This window comes from Rhinopithecus bieti, unplaced genomic scaffold (genome assembly GCF_001698545.2).
Source record: "Rhinopithecus bieti isolate Rb0 unplaced genomic scaffold, ASM169854v2 scaffold_15296, whole genome shotgun sequence".
In the NCBI taxonomy this organism is placed as follows: domain Eukaryota; kingdom Metazoa; phylum Chordata; class Mammalia; order Primates; family Cercopithecidae; genus Rhinopithecus; species Rhinopithecus bieti.
This window is the reverse complement of record NW_016809075.1, coordinates 2,729,238-2,740,275: the sequence shown is the minus strand read 5'-3', so window position 1 is coordinate 2,740,275 and position 11,038 is coordinate 2,729,238. Positions and strand designations below refer to the sequence as shown.

The 11,038-nt window shown below is 38.2% G+C and overlaps 1 protein-coding gene across 1 annotated transcript in view; it reads left to right on the top strand.

The window, feature by feature from the left end:
- The window catches only part of MGAT5 (alpha-1,6-mannosylglycoprotein 6-beta-N-acetylglucosaminyltransferase), a 200,697-nt gene that overhangs the window by 69,490 nt on the left and 120,169 nt on the right, over window positions 1–11,038 (top strand).

Below are 11,038 nucleotides of genomic sequence, written 5' to 3'. Positions count from 1 at the left end.
TTACGCAGATGATCGGGTGGTCTTTTTGTTACTTGGCTGAATTCTATTCAGTGAGCAGTTATTGAATTCTTTGTCAACAGTTAATGAAAACACATTTTCTTGACACCATGTTATGTGTTAATCATTGTAAAAGCAACAGGAAGAAAGGATGCAGGTAACCAAACCAGGAGAAGGGGTGGAGATAACTAGGGAACTCTTCTTAAAAGTTTTAATCTGAGTGTAACCCTGAACCTCTGTGCTTTTCTATGTTATCATAGCATTGTAATAAGTACCCTGTGAGAGTTAAAGGAGAATTTCACCAATATGGTCCCTTCAATAGGAATACTACCTTAGAGTCTTACACCTGACTTCAGCTTCTGTTTCTGCTGCTTTCTAAGCTCTATGAGGTCACTTAACCTTTTGTGCCTAGGATTCTTCCTTTATAAAATAATAGGAATGTACTTAGAGTACAACCTGGCAGATAAAAGACACTCAATAGCATAACTGACATTTGTATGGTTTTAAATGCTGTGATCTTTTGAGAATAGTTGTAGGGTGTCACTTAGCCTTGGACATGATATGTGGGAACATTGTTCCATTTTCGAATTACAATCAATTTCGGTTCTCATTTACCAATGTAATACAATTTTAGATCCTTTGACTTCTGGTAATATAGAAATTCAGCTGTTTCCCTTAATGCCTGTTTTTAAATTGACAACATTTGTATGTATTCGTGGTATACAACTTGATGTTTTGGTATGGGTCTGCATTGTGGAATGGCTAAAGCAAGCTAATTAACATGTGCATTACTTCACATACATATTTATTTGTGGTGAGAGTATTTTCCCTTGATTTGTCATTTCTGGGCATGATACTTGTGTTTGCACTGGAATTAGCTGCACGTATGGAGTCAGTGCACCCTATCATTGTTAATGTGAGATTAGTAGAGATGTTTTGTAACACCAGTTAATTCCTTCTTAGTATTTTTTAAATATTGGACATTATCTGTGGCTTTGTAGGAGCTGTTGGTTCACTTGTGTGGTTTTATTCTCTCTTGCTGTCTTGAAACTTTCCTTATTCTGTTATTTAAGTAAACTCTGAAACCTGCGTTTTTATTTCCTGTATCATCAACTAGGTTTCTCTTGCAACTGGGGAGATGATTGAGAGAGACATCTTCATTTGAGTTGTTAACGTGATTAACACATGCACCAGTGACTTTTCTTCTATTCCTAATCTTGATTGAAAGAGCCAATTCTTGTTTTGAACTATGTTTAACATCAGAGCTTTGACAGATGCCAAAAAGACATGAAATAAAATGCCTCTTGTATAGTCAGTCACTCGTTGAATTGGAGCGTTTAGATTCAGACCCATCTGAAGAGACGGTACTCTTCCTTCATTGTTCTTTCTTATGGTTGTCTCAGTGCACCAGCTTCCACTGAGTTATGAGATTAGAAACTTCTGTTAGTACTTTCACCCTCACCAACTTGTAGTCTAGGGATATTTTTTGGTTAAATCCCAGGAAGCAAAGCCATCAATATTTTTCCTTAAAATACTCCCACAGCTGCTTGTTATAATATCTCTGGCACTGTACTAGAGATGGTAGAGATAAAAGCCGAGTGGTTGCCCTTCTTCAGAGGTGGGACTTTGGGGGCAGACAAGAGAAGAATGAAATACTATTGATTCTCCCTTGTACCAGACACCTCAAATACAGAACAACCCCATTTTATTTAAGTGACTTCAGCATCTGAGGATTTTAATATCCACAGGGGTCTTGAAACCAGTCCCCAACAGATACTGTGGGTCAGCTATACACGATCTTATTTAAACCTCTCGCCAAGTCTGAAGAGTAATGGAGAGCCAAGTCATAGATAGCTCAGAGAGGTTAAGTCACTTAGCCCCAAAGCCCTGCACTTTTCATTCCTGCTGTCTCCTTTGTGATGAAGGAAAACTGAACTTGGGTAGCTGACTTGTAGCCATTGACTTCCACTTATGATGGAAAAATGGCTCTAATTTAGCTAACTTCAATGAATAGATCTTCACTGCTAGTTTTCTAGTTTTCTAATATTCATAATTTCGATACCCTACACCTCCAAAAAAAAAAAAAAAAAAAAAACCCCCCCTGCTACAAAAAACTCATGAAAACCAGGTGTCAGCCCTTCTAAGTTGTAGGAATAAGCAAATGATTCATTAGGCAGCCTTGTATTTCCAGAACATGAGGCAGTTCATTTTCTGTATCTGTTTTTGTGAGCCATGTAACTACTCCCATTATAGAGACAAGGCCCTAAAAGTAATTACTCTGAATGTCATTGTTTCAGGTGTATTAACTTAACCATCTGCAGAGCCTTTTACTGCTACCAGCTTTTACAAAATTTAGAATGAATTTCTTCATCTCTGTTGATATTATGTTGATAGATGATACTGATATATTTGACACTGACACATTTTTTTCTTTTTAAACAGTTGTTACAGAACCTAAGAAGTGTCATACCTTTCCAGAGTTCCTAATTTGTTTGTGCTTTTCTTGTATGCACTTCTGTTGCCATTGCAAGTAGAGTTGCTCTGAAATAATCAAATTGCCCAGTGATTGATTGCTAGATCTTAGGATGTGTGCAAGCTGTTGCTTCAAATGCCAATTTGGACTGGATGCATGAGAGTGTGTCTATGACTCTTTCACAAAGGAGCAAAAGAAGCAGTTTCATGCCTTACTTGTCAATCTAGTTATACTTCATAAACAACAGACGTAAAGGTCTTTGCTTCTTTCTGTTCTCCCTTGGCAGTATGTAAAACTAATATTGGCTGAGCATGTAATTAACCTTGAGTTTAAATTCAGCGTACTTAATCCCTTGATTAATGCTAAGATTAATGCCCAACAGGAAAGGTTGAAAGCTTAAATGTCTGTGAATGCGAGCATGAAATGAAATCCTAATAACCAGTACAATGATTTGGATTTATGAGCTGTGTTGGCTGCTAAAGATAACTTGGAAATGGTGTTGCACAGACTAATTTGTCAAAGTGGGCAGTGATAAAGAATGGACTGTTTAGGTTGCAGGAGAAAACCTGAATGAAAAAACAACTAACATTTTGGGGTGGGCCAGGGAGTACTTTTAAAAATATCACCGGATTGTTGCCCAAGAATACCAACACACACCCTTTAAATGTTCAGCCCTTCGAAATGGGAAATTCTCTTTCCTCAAGACAATATTTCTGGGCAGTAAAGGAGGTGGCAGAGATTTACGATCATATTCTTTTCACCTTCTCTGTTCAGCCTTTATTGGTATTTTTTTCATCTATATATATTTGTTGCTCTTACTACCCGAGTTCTAAGACGGCCTTAGTAAAAGAATTAAAAAAAAAAAAAAAAAAAAGTCCTGAGTTTCCAGAACAGTATTTGTTAGCCTGACTGATCTCTGTTTCTCCCTTTAGCCCCTTACCCACTAAAGTTCTTAGCATCACTTCCTGTTTATGAATGTTATATACCACAACGGTTATATTTAGACTTCTTGTTCTGGCCTCCACTTTACAAAAATCAGAAGGGCAAAGGACAAGACTTGCCAAAACCCAAACCGACACTTCTTTGACTGCTTCTTGGAATACATGTGGCAGGATGGGGCTTCAATGCTGTCATCTCCAATTTGTTTTTTATACACATTTAAATATTGTCTCATGTAATTTCTCTTATATGACCCTAAAATACTTTAAAATTACTTTTAAAAGTATTTTAAAATACTTAAAATTTTTTTTAATGTGCAAAATTTCAAGCATGTACTACAAAAGAGTATAACAAACTCTTGTGTGCCCATGATCCATATTCAACAATTGTTAATTCATAGCCAATCTCATTTATAACCTCCTCTGCGTCATTATTTTAGGACAAATCTCAAGCATCATACCTGTTTCAATTTGTATCTCTAAAAGAGACTCTTTGAAAACATATTGTACAACTATTCTCATTATAACTGCTAATACTATTTCACACCTGAAAATTAACGTAATTCCTTCACATCAGATTAGTATTCATATTTTCAAGCCATTGTATAAATTAAAGTGTATTTATTTGAACTGGGTTTCCAGTAAGGACCCTAAATTGCAATTGTTGATGTCTTCTAAATCTCTCTTCATTTTAGGTTCTCTTCTGTCTCTTATTTTTCTTCCTTCTAATTTTTTGTTAGAGAAACTGCTTCATTGCCTTAGAGTTTGTCTTACTCTGAATTTTGGTTACAGCCCATGTTGTTGCATAACCTGGCTCTTTGCCCCCTTCTATTTCCAGTAAAGTGATAGCTAGATCTGAGGTTTGATCAGAATAATGTCTAATATTGTTTGTGCAAGTTATTTCATGGATAATGGTATTATATACTTGAATTAGGAGGCACATAATGCCTGATTTCTCTTTCTCTCTCTCTCTCTTTTTTTTTTTTTTTTTTTTTTTTTTTTTTTTGATGTTAACATCATTGATCAGTGCCCAGGTTCGTTAATTCATTAATAATACCTTCTTAATATATCAGGAATACTTCTGTGCAGAGATGTGACTCTTCATCAGGTATGTGATCACCCTAAGAGGAAGTTCATAGAAGAAACCATTTATTTCCCAGTTCATTTCTTAGCATCTTCCGGCTTTTTTTCTTTCTGCTTTCTTGCTTTTTGTTTTTTATTATCATTATGAAGTAATGGATTAAAACATATGAACAGTCCGTTGCAGTTATTTTCTTACTGATTGTCAAGTTGTCCTGCTTTGGCCAGTGAGGACCTATTCATACTGCTTTCTCAGACCTTTTGACATGACCATGGTAGTTTGTAATAGTTTTGTTGTTCTATGGTATGCCAAGATCTTCCAGATTCATATCATACAGTTCCTACCCTAGGCCTGGAACCAGCATCTCTAAGAACCACCTTGCTTCCCCGGCCTGCATACCACCCCAGTTTCTCTTAGAAATAATGCCTAGGGGTCACAACCTGAGTGCCAAGAGCATTAATTGCTATTGATTTTTTTCTGGCTGCTGGAGATTGAACAGTGAATAAACCCTCCTCATTATGGTTGTGTTATGTAAGGAGAGATAGCTAGCAACATCAAAAAAGTAAGATGTATCATCTCCTAGACTGTAGTACATGCCTGGGGAGAAATACTAAAGAGAGAGCAATAAGTACTTATGATAAGTGATGGTGTCAGTTTTGGATAGAGTTTGTCAGGATAGGCCCTACTGAGAAGTTGAGAAAATGATGTTTTACCATATTTGAAGAAAGTGAGGGAGTAAGAAGTGCAGATATCTGACAGATGTTTAGCAGGCAGTGGGAAGAGAAGTGCAGTCGCCCTGGAGTGACCATTAACACCTAACGTTAACAACAAGTACAAGGAAAGTCATCTCCATAGAGAGTTTTGTCTGTTTTGTTCTCACGTACAGTGATGTCTGGCACATGTATTTATTGAATGAATGATTCTATCTGAAGCATTTTTTTTAAATCAGCAATAGTTTTTTGTTTTGAGTGGGGAACTTCTAGCTCTAAGCCTTCCAGTCTTTAAAAAATGTCGTAAACTTTGTAACATTAAAATAGGCTAAGACATTTGAGCTGAGACACGAAGCAGGGGTGTTTTGAGCACTGATTAACACGTTTAATATACAGTAGTCCTCTCTTATCCATGGGGGATATATTTTAAGACCCAGTGGTACCTGAGACTGAAGGTAGTACCGAACCCTGTATAAACTATGCTTTTTCCTTCACAATGTTATGGCTTCTCTTTGGCTTATCTGAACTGGGGCAGCATCATTACTCTTGGGCTTTGGGGCTGCTATTAAGCAAAATAAAGTTTATTGAACACAGGCACTGAGATACTGAGACAGTTGATCTGGTAACGTAAAGGCTACTAAGTGACTAATGTGAGTGGGTTGTGTCTATAGCATGGATCCCCTGGACAAGGGAGCTACTCCAGCCCTGGGCATGATGGAGCAGGAATCGCAAGCATTCATCATGCTACTAAGAGCAGTGAGCAATTTAAAACTTCGGAATTGTTTATTTCTGGAATTTTTTATTTAATATTTTCAGACTGCGGTTGACTGTGGGTAGCTGAAATATCAGAAAGTGAAGCTGTGGATAGGAGGGGACTACTGTAATGCTCTCTAATATTATGAGAGCATACAAGGGATCAGACTAGACTGTTAGAATGGAATGAACCAATTGTATTAGAAGGCACAGCTTTCTTGCCCATTTGTTATTCTCATTGTCACTTAGCATAATTGCACATTAAACACAAAAAAGGAGCTATATCATTGGTGTCTAAAATGTGACTACCTCTTAAAATTGAGTGACTTTAATTGTCAAAATGTCCTCATGTGGATACAGACCAGTTGGGACCAGTTTTGCCAGCATCCAGTGGGAGCTGTGCCTAGTGAGAGTTGCTATCTAGAAAGTATCTCTATACATTATCTCTGGTTGGCTACAGAGGAATTTGCTGCTTTTCATGTGTAAGGGAAAATTGGCTTTTCTTGTCTTACAGCAATTTGGGATGGATTATTGAGTGTCTCATCCTCTTGTTAGAACCCCACTGGTTTTGTGGCACATTGAACACTTACTACAGCATCCCTTTAATTTCTGCACGCCACCCCCCCACCCCTGATATGCTGAGCAGAACTCTCATGAATCACTCTGGCCCTGTACTCTGTCTCTTGCAGGTAGTCAGTTCTGTACTTTGTGTTAATAATACTCCTGCCTGTCTTGGCAGGGGGCAGCAGTACAGTGTTATAGGATACACATAAGACCTGATTCCCTGTCTGGATCCCACCACTTCCCTACGTGGCTTTGAGCTTTCCCTTGAGTTTTCAGTCTGGTTTCTCCTCATTGAGGTCAAGATAAAGCCTGCTTTGCCTCCCTCAGTGTATTGTTGAAAGGTTCCAATGAAATGAAAACAGTGAAGCGCCACATAAGTGGAAAAGAGTATCATTATCATGAGTCTCTTCAGTGCCCCCAAGTCATGCTTTTTGATTTATTCATTCAGTACTTAACAAATACTAATTGAACATTGCCTGTGTGCCAGGTACTGTTTTCAGGGCTGGGGATAGAGTGACGAACCAGACAGATGAGGTTTCTGTCCTCAAGGAGCTTACTTGCAGATGGGGCAGCAAACAATAAAATCAGTACCTAAAAGGACTGACACAAGGGATGAATACTCTGAGGAAAAATAAACTAGAGAGGATGAGAGTAGCCAGGTCAGTGGGTCAGGGAAGGCTTCTCTAAGGAGAAGTTTGAGCATAGTATGGAAGGAAGTAAGGCATAGAACACTCTAGAAGGAAGAGGGTTTCAAGTAGAAAGAAGAACAAATGCAGATGCCCTGAGCTATAGGGTTACCAGATAAAATACATTACAGCCAATTAAGTTTGAATTTCAGCTAAACAATGAATTTTTTCAAGTGTAAGTATGTGACAAACGCTGTGTGGGACATACTTACACTAAAACAAAAACTGTTGTTTACGGTTAAAATTTAATTGAGTACCCTTTTTCTTTTCCCTAAATCTGGAAACCCCACTGAGATAGGGATGAGCTTGTGTGTTCTTGGGAGTTGCAAGGAGGTTGGCTTATGTAGGGCAGGATGAATGAGGCAAACACTGTAAGAGCTGAAGTCAGATTCTATAAGATCTTGGTGTACATTCTGGATTTTATTCTGAGAGCAAGGAGAAGCTGTTGCAGCATTTGAGTATGTGTAGAATGTGATCCAATTTTGGTGTTTCATTTGCTCTTTCTTCATAGAACAAATGGTAGGAGCAAGAGTTGGAAGCAGAATTGTTGCTACATTCGTTAACCGTACAGTACTGCCGTGCACTAAGAGTATAATCATTTTAAAGGATTTCTTTTAGAAGACCTAGGCGGTGATACTCCAGTATTGAAGACGGGACTGTGCTTATGGGACTGTAGGAACCAGAAGTTTAGCCAATGTGCTTCAAATACTGATTGAGCTTACCAGATCTGGACAAGACAGGTGGCATTTCCGTCTTTAGCTGTGTCAAGTCTGTGCTTCAGCCTCTTCATCTAGCATGATAATTAGCCTTTCTCAGGAGGTTATTTGAAAAGACCAAATGAGATGACGTGTGTAAAGGGCTTATCCTCATGCTTGGCTCCTAGTACATCGCAACTTTTATTCTTATTCTCTCTCAGCCCACTCCCCCTACACAACTCTTCAGATAAGGACCAAAATATTAATCAACTCAGGTGTTGGTGCAGAGGACCAGTCTTAGAAAGCTGAACCACTTACCACTTACATGAGTAGACATCCTTTACTATCTGCACTTTGTCATTAAAACTTTAGAAAGTAGAGGAGTCGGGAGTTGGCATGTGGTAGAGAGAAGTGCAGGGGGCTTACTTTTTTTTAGCTTATCCCTTAATGAGTAACTTCATTTGATGTCATCAGTATAACAAATGTGTATATGTTTATGAATGTGAGTATATATAAGTGTAATCAGTGTGTCAAATGAATAGATATATAGTCAACTGTATTCATTTGATATATGACCAACTAGCCTAACAGGATGACATAAATTCTGTCTTTCAGATCTTACAGGATAATAAAATTAGGAGGGTTACCTGATCCAACTCTAAAGTAGATGAGAAAACTTGAAAGCCAAATGGTTTAAAATTACATGCCTAGTTATTTGCAGAGTTGGGCATAGAGTCCATTTTGACTGATCCCAGATTCAGTCATCTTTCCCCGCTGAAATAGGTCCCTTATCCCTCACGAACCTTGGCCTAAAGGTAACTCTAATGTATCCTGGTTAGGGAGGCAACAAATTTCACTTGTCACTCAGCCCTGCCACTCACTAGAGAAGTTATAGCGGCAAATTCACATTAAGCCTTGACTTCATCCCAGGTAACATATTGATAGTACCCATGTTATAAGGCCCTATGGGGAATTAAATCATGTAGTGTGTGTTATGGAGCCCAACATATAGTAAGTCTTCATATGTGATGGCATGCTTATATAACTCCTTTAAAAATTATTCTCTTAATGTTCATTGTGAAATGTATAATATGTAGATTAGCAAAAAGAAAATGAAAAGCATCCAGAACACCATCATCCAGAGATGATTTTAGACTTTTCGTATGCATTTTTCTCATTTAGTTTTGATCGTACTTAAATCTTCTGAAAAATACAGCATGAAATCCTGTGTGTCGGTGACCCATTAGAACAGGACACTTCACGTTAATCATGAAAGAAAAAGCCACAACAAAGACTAATCATTCTTTCAAAAGAACAGAACATTACTACTAAAAGTTTTGCCATATTATATCTAACAACATGCATGTATACATTGAATCTATTAGTTTTCCCAGTAACTTTGTTACTTTCCCTCTTTAAACTCCAACTTGAGTTGTCTATGTATCTGCCAACAAGTTTTTTCCCTTTAATATAATGAATTGTCTATCCTACAGACCTTGGAAATAAGTCTTACCAGATTAGACTTCTAGGGACTCAGAGAATGCTTTGATTCGCAGTGTTCATGTTTAAGCTGCAAAACCCTTTTTGTTCAAGGAAGTTTAAATCACTGTGAGGAGGAATGTCAAAAAAACAAATTGCTATCTTTTGTATCTCCTTGTTCAAGAAAAGTGATTTTATAGGGTCCTTTCCATGGAATGTGCATTAATGTTCTAAAGTTTTAGCCTGGCTGGTCTTTGTTTTTGTTGCCTCTTCATTTTGTGGCCTGAGGCTAGTGAGCTAAAAAGATTAGTTCATGTCAAAGAGTTTGCTTTCCAATTGAAGGTTACTGGAGGAATGCTTCTCCTGGATCGATTGTTGTGTGCGTGTTGCCATGAGTTCAGACGGTTTTAATTTCTTAGACTTATAGTGGTGAATTGTAGGCTACTTTTAAGACTGTCCAGTCCCTTCCCTGGCCTGAGGCAGGTCTTTCCCAGGCCATAAAAGCTGGGCAGAGATGGGGTTGATGGCAGAGGGTGGTAGCGGGGAGGCGGGGCACCCAGTGTGTCTCCATACTGAGGGGAAATATAAAATCGTGTCCCAGTAAGAGAGTACCAGAAGCCACAGTTGAGACAGTGTGAAGGAAGGTGGTCAAAGACAGCTGTAGGACGCTAGGGCTCTGAGAGCCAAGAGTAGAAGAGCTATTGAGAGTGACTTGAAATAGAGCCATTTTCAGGTCAAGAGGGTGGTGGGGCTCACCTTGGGGTCCAGCTTTATTGGTAGCATCCTGTACTGGTGGGTTAAGCTTGTTAAAGGACTCTGGACAGATCAAAAGAAAGCAAAGTTAGGGATTAGGAGGTTGTTATTAACCTTCAGCAACATTTTCCCTGAATGTTATTAATGGTGTTCCTATTTAGGAAAATGTTGCTCATTTGAGAGCTGTTTGTTTCAGTACTTGGAGTTATTGCCAGTGCTGGCTTTCTTCCAATCCTGGTAATCCTCCGAGGTTTCCCAAAGAAAAAAGTGCTTTGTTTTGTTTTTCCCTTCTCCCCATGGGATAACTGGTTTATGTATAATTTAATTATTTTGTTAACCAGTTATCCTATCACAGCATACAAAACAACCTTAAAACCCATCTTCCCGCTCTGTGCTAAGATGTTCGTAATTGATTTTCCCACCATTACGAGTGCATGTATAACAGCGAAATTTCTTGCTAAAAGCTAAATTGGACTGACTCTATATTTTATATTTTCAGGAGTGCTGTTGGAGCCTTAGGAAGTGTAGTACCAGTGATTTAGAATAAGAAGAACTAAAATAAATGATCAGTTTCAAAGAGGCATTACAGTCTTGAGGCTTCTGTAGGGAAGTCATCTTTTTAAAAATCACCTGGGACTGGTATTTTCATCACAGTGAATCTTGAAAGATTCTTCTTGCAGTGGCAGAGTGGGGAGGGAACTTTATCACTATCTGGTCTTGCTCATGTCTCTCCTCTTAGTTGATTTTTTTTTTTTAGTCTTATTTCATCTTTCCCCATCATGCCATTCCTGGGAAAACGTTTTATCCTAGTGGGTGGTTGGTAAATTTGGTTGTTTATTTAGTGTGAGGTTTATTTCAAATCTGTACCTTCCTTGCTCATCCTAATTTTTTTTTTTTTTTTTTTTTTTT